At 37.1% G+C, this 9190-nt stretch overlaps 1 long non-coding RNA gene across 1 annotated transcript; it reads left to right on the forward strand.

Annotated features, from left to right (window-relative positions):
* Positions 1–513: 513 nt before the first annotated feature.
* LOC116780910 lies at positions 514–8147 on the forward strand. The gene is made up of 3 exons (XR_004354704.1): positions 514–616; positions 1983–2174; positions 4451–8147. It is a non-coding gene; the product is annotated as an uncharacterized LOC116780910 (long non-coding RNA).
* Positions 8148–9190: the final 1043 nt, after the last annotated feature.

Genomic DNA, 9190 nt, shown 5'->3' on the forward strand with positions numbered 1-9190 from the left:
TGAGGGCTAGAGCATAATCACCATATATTGATACCCTGACTTCCTAGTGTGAATATAAAAACTGATCCAGCTTTTATCTCCATAAGTTTTAAGATGGACTTTTGTATCTGCTTTTGAGCTTTTGTAGCCTTACGTATTTAAGTTATGTATGTTATAGGTTATAAATTTAAGAGTGGAATTTTTCTTCCCCCTGCCCCCCCCCCCACTGTAGGAAAGAAGGAGTTTGAATGGAAAGGGGGAAGGGGTCAATTAACCTTACAAAGGGTCTAGCTGGTCAGACTGCATTCCTAGCTGATGCCCCATCAGAGACTGGGGGGAGAGGGGAGGAGTTTTGGGAGGGGGTGGCTGGCTCTGCTTGGAGGGGAGAGGGGCAGACTGCTGAGTTCTCTCTCTTGAACGGATACAGGGTCTGTGTGCGGGTATTCTTTGGAGAAAAAAGCCTGGAAGCCAGGCTTTTCTGGCTTCTCATCCTGGTGAAGCCAATCACTGGTCTCGGCTGGCTTTGCACGCTGCCTCGTGACTCCAGCCAGAGCCTACTGTGTTTTCATCGGAGAGCTCTGTGCCCACTGAGGGAGAGAGAAGAGGAGCCTGGAGACACTGTCACCTGGGAACAACGGTGAGTTCCGTGGGGGTGGACTACTTTCCTTTCCCCCTTTCTCCCATTGGGGGAAGGGTCTCCATTTTCCTTTCGGCTTCTCCCACGACCCGAGACCAACCCCCAGACCCCTCCCTGTGTGGTGACCGACAGAGCCCAACAGCGCCCCCTGCAGGTCACACAGGGTACTGCAGGCTCTGCACCCCCAGTGACCCAACAGCGCCCCCTGCAGGCCACGATTAGGACTGTGCTAAAGGACAGAGAAGTATTCAGACCCTTTCTTTTGTTTGAAGGGGACTTTTGGGTACAGGACTATTGTCTAGGGTTTTTTTGTGTTCTGTCGCTGTTCTTGCCAACATACTTATATCTTTTAATAAAGGGTTGTTATTTCTTCTGTTTTTTCCACACTTCCTCGATTAAAGCCCCTTAATTTTGAATTTACAATTGCTGAGAGAGAGAAGTTTGGTCTATCTCATAACTCATCCTGTTTAGCAAACATTCCAGTCTCATCAGACTGAGACAATGTAATAATCCATACTTAAATTATTAGTTGTTCTGACCTAAGAAACTAACATATCTAATTTGAGGTGGAGGCAGAGGGGGCCACATTTTAATTTCCCCTCAGTAATGCAAGAACAATGAAAAGGAGCATCCTACCTAGTAATTGTGCCTGGGTGACCTGCATGCTGATGGCATTGGATAACCAAAATATGAAAATGTACTCTAAGATTGAATTTAGTCCTCTGTTGATTCTAGGGAAGACAGTTTTTCACTCTTTTGTTTGGCTCCTTGCTTTTGTACTAAATTTGGCCAGAGTGGACCTGACAGTACATCATAAGCATGTTAACTACAGAATTAACTACTCTGTACAAGTATTTTTAGAACTGAACCAAAATGACAGAAGTAATTATATTTTTATCATCTGATAGCAGAAAAATTGTCCAGCCATATTTTAGAGAACCTAAATGACCTAAAAGTCCAGTGGCATTTTAATTTTATCTTTGTAGAAAATTTGTAATGTCATGTCTGAATTTCTGAAAATTAAAAATACACTCTGAAAAAGAGACTGTGTTCTGTGGATCATCATAGAATGATAGAATGCTTGGGCTTGGAAGAGACCTTAAAGATCATATATTTCCAAACCCTTTGCCATGGGCTGTGGCACCTTCCGATAGACCAGGTTGCTCAGAACCCCATCCAACCTGGCCTTGAACGCTTCCAGGGATGGGGCAGCCACAGCTTCTCTGGGCAACCTGTTCCAGTGCCTCACCACCCCCACAGTAAACAGTTTCTAATCTTAATCTATCCTATTTCAATTTAAAGCTGTTCCCCCCTTGTCCTATCACTACATGCACTTGTAAAATGTGCCTCTCCCTCCTTCTTGTAGACCCTCATTAGGTGCTATAAGGTGTCCTGGAGCATTGTCTTCTCCAGGTTGAACTCCAGCTCTCTCAACCTGTCCTTAAAGGAGAGGTGATCCAGCCTTATGATCATCTTAAGTGACCCTTCTCTGGAATTGCTTCAGCAGATCCATGTCCTTCTTATGCTGGGGACCCCAAAGCTGAACACCATACTCCAGGTCAGACAGACTAGCATAGCTTAACGTATTTCACTGCCTCATTAATAATTATATTTCATATTAGCATGCTGTACTCACGTATTCTGTCAGGCAATGAGAGTTTTTGCTCTAATTTTGTTTTTTCTTAGGAATAAAAAATTTTGGAAGTATGGTCCATTGCAGTAGACACATTGACAAATCAGCAAAAGCTATACAGCAAACTTACTTCTATGGTGCAGAGCTGCCATAGAGTATTGCTCTAGCAATAATGGCATATTATAATTATGCTGAATATATCGGTACCAATAATTACATAAATGAAAGCAAAAGGCATGCCAGTACTTGAAGGCTCATTTTTTTGCGTGATTCATTGTTGCCGTGAGGAGGAGTTTCATCATACAGCATTAAACAGTCCTTACAAAGCATATAAAAACCATTTCATATTCTTTTTTGTGGTAGAGTTGTTTTGGAAAAGACTGCTCTCTGTCTAAGCAGTAGCCATCATCACAGATTATTTGCAGCCTAAACATTATATTACTTCTTGAGGTACATGAGATTGCTTTCATTAGTGAAAAATTGGAAGGAAGAACATCACATACTGGAAGAACAGGAATGATGTTAAATATATAAGTGTACCAGTGTATAGTGTACAGTAACACTAAATACACAGTGATGGTGTCTAAGAGCATAAAACCCATAAGAGCTCCCCATAAAAACTGCAATACCGTTTGTTTTAAATACTGCTAAGTTCATACTAAACATTTGCTTTGTAAGCAACATTTTGTTTAATAGCTTTTCTGTAGAAGTAATTTGGAGCATTGACAATGAACGCTTTATGTGGTAGAGTATTCTAGCATCTTTATTTGTTTCAGAGAACTTCAGAAGTATTAGGTGCTTTTTCAGTGTAGGTGAACTCAATAATCCCTGCCTCAAGGGCATGCAGTTTACTTTCAGTAATTATTCAGTGGGAGAGAACAACCAGCTAGAATGGTGAAGATCAGATGAAGTAAAACAAAAATTAAGCGCTCAAAAATATTGCATGTATGGAGAAGCACATGATGACCTGAATTTACTTAACAAAATTAGAAATAAATAGTGTATACTTTACTCACTGTCTCTGAAATAGGTACTATGGAGACCAGTGGTTAGATAGTTCAGTGAGGTTACAGTGAGAGAAAAAGTTTTTAGAGATTTGTGTGAGAAAAATAACATGCTATGGTGAGGCTAGAACACTAGCAGAGCAGGGACTGTGAGATAAGACCAATAGGTATCCTAATTCAAATTTGATTTTGAATTAATGCAAAACTAAGCATGTCACATTTTCCAGGCAGTTTTTTCTTCGAGAGTACTAAGTACAGCGTAGGTACTTCATCTGGAGCACTAGGAATCATGGGGTGTTTTAAGGGATGAAAATGATGAAAAACCGAAATATTGGAGGATTTTTGTTTTCTTGCATGACCATCTTACCCAGTTGCAAAAATTTTCTGTTGTATATAAATATGTAGGTATATAAATATGTAAGTATATGCCTGGTGCAAACCACAAATCATCTCTGATTTGAAGGATCATGATTTTATGTAGTAGTGTTTTTCTCAGCTGCATTAAAAGGTGCTGCATTGATTGTGGTAATATGGAACAGTCTGAATTATTAATTTAGTTGCATTTGGCAGGTAAACTAGTTTTTAATTGATTGTGCTATAAATGATGATACATACTTTCACAAAGCCGTTACCTACATTTGAAAGATATCTGTGAATATCTAATGTTGAGTATGCATAAATTAGTATGCTCAAAAACGAAGTATAATCTGAAACTAAAAATACTATCAGAAGTGCTTAAGAGGCTCTAGTTAGGTAATAGATTTCAAGTTTTAAGATATGAGTTGTTTGCTGGCTAACTGTTGCAAATCACTTTGGAATAAGTAATTTTATTTGAACATTTGGCAAATAATCTTTGTCAAGTGGGTTAAATGGATTCACACGTAACACTAGCTGTCTGTAAGCACAATTACTCATGAAAAAGAAATTACATTTCTTTTGCTGCACTGAAAACTGAAGTTAAAACAGATATACTCTGGGAGAGCAGAGGTAATTACTGTATTCCCAAAAGATTTTTCCTGGATTTTTAAAATAAAATTATTTATATATGCCTCTTTATTCCTGACAAGATACAGTCTTTGAAAGAATAATTAAACACTTACTTAGTAATGTGTGTTCTCTGCCTTAAGGGCTGTGATGGGCTGCCCAGCCAGCAGCTGAACACCCATCCAGCCCCTCGCTCAGTCCTCTCTCTTGCAGGTTTAAATGGGAAATAGAAGAAGATGAGAACACTCATGGATCAAGACAGTTTAACAGGGAAAGTAAAAGCTCTGTGTGCAAGCAGAGCAAAAAGAGGACTTTATTTGCTTTTCTCATCAGCAGTTGTCCAACCACTTCCAGGGAAGCAGAACCTAAGCACATGTTGCTTGCACAGAGAAATATCATAATCACAGACATCTACCCTTCCTCTGCACCTCCCTGAGGATCTATTGCTGAGTGCTGTGGTATAGATCACCTGTCTTGACTCTATCAGCTCCCAGCCTCAAGCCCAGCCCCAGCTTATGTGAAGGAGAAAAGAAAGCATTTGAAGGAAGGAAGTACTGTTCAGCAATAGCCAAAACACGAGTGTGTTATCAGCACTGTTTTGCCTACGAATACAAAGCAAAGCCATATATCTATGCCATGTATCTTCATACTACCTATGAAGAAATTTTTTTTTTCCTGTCATTGGTAGTAGTTTTATAGCACACCTTTCTGATTTTTCTCTGCATTTTCTCCCCAGCGGCCTCTCCAGTTCCCATCTGAGTCTGTTTCATTGCCATTTCATACCCTATGTATCCACTAAGTGATCCGTGGTTAAATAACTAAAGTTGACAGTGATGGACTTCTGAGTTAAGACTGCACTCAGGCTTAAGCAGGACACAGTTCGCATCGCTGAGTTTTTCTTTTTGGTTGTCTCCATCAGTAAAACTTTATTAATTTCAAAGGTTTATCTGCAGAATGGGGACTAAGACTTCTTTTTAGTAACAAAATGCTGGGTGCTAGAAGATTTGAATTTGTCATGTGCACTTTAAGAATTTGTGCTGGTTGCACCCTTCACAAAGACTTTATGTTACATCTTGTCCTTGAGGGCTTTAGCTTGCATTCTCTAAGATCCAAAATGAAGTCCTAGCCTCCCACTGAGTGCACTGTGTAAGTTGTAAAATGAAAAGTTTGTAGCCAAGCAAGTTTCATTCTTTTTCAGATAGGCAGGTCTTTGAAAAGTGTAAAAGTGAGCTTTGCTGCTCCAAACATGCCCTGCTTTCGCCTGAAGAACTGACGTAAATAATACATCTAAAAATGCTCACAGTTTATCGGCTACAACTCACATTAAGGAGGCAACCAACACAGCACAATAAAATTAAATGGCATGGATTTCCTTTGTGTGCTTCACTGTATTGAGTCTTTTGTCTTTGCATGTTATGTTTCCTCATTAGAAAAGACTTTTTCTGCTCTGCTAAACTAGGACATAGGATGCTGCCCACATTAAGGAGATCAAAATTAGCAGCTAACTTTGGAAAGTTTCCAAGACCTCACTTGAGAGTCCTGGGATTATGAAGGATGCTCCTGTGTGAGATCTATTCTCTACTGAAGTCTAGTAGGATTATTTTTATAATTTTTCCAATTTTTCCCTTATTATTAAGTAGGAAATAGTGTCTTTTCCTCCTGTCAGCATAGATAATTAAAAATGAAACCATTTTTAACTAACATGTTAATAGTAGTGAGGAGTGTTAAAAATCTGTTGAATTTTTCAAAAAGAGGATATATATTCTGGTATCAAACTTAAGTACAGTACTTTGCCACAAAAATAAATTGTAGTTCATTTTACACCATTTAGAACAATGAGTCTGAAATAACTCTTCCTGATGTTCTTTTTTTCCTGTGTTTATTTTGAACTGCTTGTCACATAAAAAGATTGTAAGCTGTGTGTTTCAGTTTTCCTTATATTTCTACAAATTTCCAAACTGTTTTATATCTTCTTAATGTCTGTCTTGCAGACATCCTGTCCTATTTTCAGGATGTCAGCAGTGAAATTTTTGAGATACCTTGTCTACTGATGATTATTTACTTTGTATGTTGGCTATCATAGTTAGATCCAAGTATTCATTATGTCGTATATCTAGGTTGGGTCAAATACATGAAGTATAGGGCAATATATTAATTTCAGTAAATCCATGTATCTTGAGAATTTTAATGAATGTATAATGAATATATTAGTTTGTTGCACAAGAAGTTAAACTTTTTAGATAAGGTTTATCAGTGCTAAGCTAAATCCAAAGGTTCAGATTAATTTTGGATGTGAGAGGATGATCATGTTTAAGGTGGATTTTGTTTTTCTAGGCTATTTTCTGAAAAAATTTAACCCTTAAACAAAAGGTTTGCCTTCATCTAAGGATCACAAATCATACTTCATGGTAACATTGTCTTCGTCAAAAGATAAGTTACTGCTAAGATTCAATTTTCTGTTGGTGAATGTGTTGCACCAACATTAGTAGTTGTATCCTACTTTTTTAATCCAGGCAGAGGCATGTGAAATAGCAGATGTTCAGCTTGATTTTTCTATTACAGCTTCCTGCAATTCCAAAGAAAAGCTTTAAACACTGATTTTTTTTTTTCTGGGAGGGTGGATTTTCATATTCAATTTCTGAGAGGCCCTGTGAGATACTTCTTTAGAATAAAAATCTGCAATATTAAACTGTAGCAGAGAAAAAAGATTGAAATCTCTAGAGGCCATTATTTAGATCCCTCAAGGTTTTTATAGGAAGGCTCATGACAAATGTTGCCACCCTAAAATTTTAAACAGCCTCACCGTCTTCATAAATAACTTCTGGGGAAAATGGAGTACAGTACAATATCCTGCTTATACAATACAGAAAATTCATGTATTGCATAAAATAAAGTCTGAATATTTTAATACCTGTTCAGGGATTGTAATTTGCTCTGCTTGAAATTAAATATTTATGGAAATGTATAGGAGATTACTAATGATTACCAAAAGATGCATGAATGCATACAAAATTTTTTACTTATACTATGAAATAAAAAATAAGCCATCATTTATTTCTGTTCTGTTTATTAGACAGAAAAGATTTGGATAACAGCAGCTTAAATGAAGTATCTGGAAAGATACTGTCAGAATACTGACAGCTGACCCTTTTGAATACATCCATGTTCAGTAGTGCCAGACTGAAGCATCGAACAGTTAAATTTGAGGAAAAAAAGCTTTTGCACAATTTGGTTGACTTTGGATATGACTGAATAAAACACCAAGTAAAGAATGTAGTGCTTATTGCTGATAGCTGCCAATAAAGAACCATAGTTTATAATAAAACTTCTGATAAATTTTCAATAAAGTGTCATAAAGAAAAAGAGTTGAGAAGAGATTGGTTAATCAAATTGGGTATCCAGATATTATTTGTCAGAAAAAACAATATACAGAACATTTGGACTACATTTTATTACTGCTCCACCTGGATTATATTTTTAAATAGCGCAGGTTCAGATTTCAATGTCAGTCTCCAAAGGTTGCATGAAAAGAATCAAAAACAGGGACTTTTTTTTCTATTGCTGCATGAAGACATCTGAAACACGTGTGTATCTTGGTGGCTTATTGTTTTAACTTTGCATTAAAATGTCTACTATAGATGGATTACAAACTGCAAGTTTTACTGAGTCAGATAATTGTGTTATCAAAATGGAGAAAGAAGTCTTGTTTTTCTTGTTGTTGATGGCTCTTAGAGTCTTAACATTAAATAATTTTTTACTTTTAAAAGTGTCCTTTACAACTTAGAGAAAATCTGTAGGAAAGCAATACAAGTTCTGTAGGAAATTAAACAGATTTGGACTTGTAAATTTGTAGTAATGCAAAATCTGACATAATATTCCTGGGTTGTTTTTTTTTAAGTAGAAACAGATATTTATGGTTTTGGTGATTTGTTTACAATTTTAAGGAAAAACTATTTGATTTTTTCCAAGTCATCCTGAACTGCATAAGAAGCAAATTGAAAGATTTTATTCTGATGAAGTTAGGATTATTCCATAGTGATCTTAGTAGGTATAAAAAAATTAAGCAAAAGTGATGTAATCTGATTACGTTTCTCATATATTCTTCTTTGCAACGCTTTACTTGTCTTTATTTTCCTTCAGTGCAAGTGAATGCTGTACTCTAAACACTCTTTAGTGATGGACTCTGTTTAAGTAATCAATATTTAAATTGATTTTAAGAAATTCAGGCAAGACACTTTAAATAGGTGGCCTGCTTGTTCCAAGCAAGATGATCACCCCAGTTACTCCATCTAGGTAAGGAAACTTTTAAAATCTGGATCAGTCCTTGAATTGTCTAAATATAACTTTAGGTTCCTAATTTTAGGGCAACTTATTTTAAAGCAATTCATCTCACTGGGTGCATCTTTCTTTTACTGCAATATCTCGCAAACTATACCTCTCTTATGGAAACAAAGGATATTTGTAGATTCATAACTCTTGATTTGGGGGTGAGAGGTAGAAGCAATGTAAGGGACACAGTGGGAACCCAGCCAAGACATGAGGATGTCACATTCCACAGGTGTTCAGCTGAAGGGGCAGAGATGGGCATACCATAATGTGCATCCTGCTGAATACAGGTAAAGGCAGAGTTAATTTATCTGGGTTAAATACCTTCTTTGAGTCACAGTTGTTATGAATCTTAACTAAATTCTTTTCTATCTGACGAATAAAAGGCAAGAACTCTATGACTTCTGCCCCAGCCTGTGTTGGAAACCTGTGTTATTGTTGTATTAATAAACTTTGAGAGATCATGTAGCCACCACAGCTAGTGACTGAAAGGAAGGTCATGGTTACACAATACTACTGAGGAATTCATGGAAAAATTATTAAAGACGTTTTTGAAAGGGCTTGTTCTGCGAGTTCAGTTCAGCAAACTCATCTTTCTGTCCAAAAGAGTACAAAGTCTTCTGTAAT

Source organism: Chiroxiphia lanceolata, chromosome Z (assembly GCF_009829145.1).
Source record: "Chiroxiphia lanceolata isolate bChiLan1 chromosome Z, bChiLan1.pri, whole genome shotgun sequence".
NCBI classification, from domain to species: domain Eukaryota; kingdom Metazoa; phylum Chordata; class Aves; order Passeriformes; family Pipridae; genus Chiroxiphia; species Chiroxiphia lanceolata.